This window comes from Pteropus medius, unplaced genomic scaffold, assembly GCF_902729225.1.
Source record: "Pteropus medius unplaced genomic scaffold, Ma_sr-lr_union100, whole genome shotgun sequence".
Classification (NCBI taxonomy): Eukaryota; Metazoa; Chordata; class Mammalia; order Chiroptera; family Pteropodidae; genus Pteropus; species Pteropus medius.
The window spans coordinates 3,296,963-3,297,999 of NW_024346771.1; positions in this window are offsets into that span (position 1 = coordinate 3,296,963).

Consider the following 1,037-nt stretch of genomic DNA (forward strand, 5'->3'; position numbering starts at 1 on the left):
AATTCTGCAGATAAGGTACAGGATCAATTCATGCTTACAGGTAAATCTTTAATTTGACAAACTATTGTACTGTTGGAAAAAAGCAGTGCTGTGATTTCTTTACTAACTTCTCACCAAGTAGGTCTTAAGCAATGTCAATTTCAGAAAGCTTTATTTATTATTTAGCCACTGTATGCATTTCAAACAAATATAAGTTAATCTGTTAAATGCTTCAGTGGCTTTTTCATTTTCACTTTGAAAAATTATAAAATAAAATGTAGGGCTCCTGAAGAGCTCATCGAGTTCACATTTACATGATTTAATTCAGTTATCTTTAAAATCAATGTAATTGGTCTCAAAATGATGCGACAACTTAACTGGCAGCATAAGATTATTAGAAAATCTTTTGTTTTATAAGACATACTAAGGTAAATTATTAACTTTTATAATTCCTAAAGAGTGAAAGTATTTGCCATGCCTTTGTTCACTACTTACATAATCTATCCATTTTCTTTGGAGTTGATTCCTTTTCATGTATCAAAAATCTATATGTCCATTGCATCTTTTTCAGTATCATTAGGCATAGATAATGAGGACTTAAAAAGCAAGTCTTCTAGTTCCCCCTTTTAAATACATAATCCACTTTGAAATATTAGAAAAAAATAACAAAAACTTTTTAAATAAAAAAACTAATACTATATTCTAACATTTATTAAACAAATGTGAGCTTGCAGAGATATAACAAATATAACTAAAGAGAGTAAGAACACAAAAGTACCCAGAATAGTGTAATTTAATGTTTGAATATGTGCAAATTCATATCTGAAAATTACTAACTTAGAAATGACTAGAAAATCAATATACGATCATACTTTCAATTATTCAAAAGAGCACTGACATCATACACAGCTTCTAAAAACAAAACAAAAACTTTTGTTTATACTCATGAGAGAATGAGAATTTAAAAAATAAAATAATAATTTAGTTTAATTATTTAGTTTAAAAAATAAAATAATAATTTAGTTTAATTACGAATGTGAGACTAAAATTAAAATACA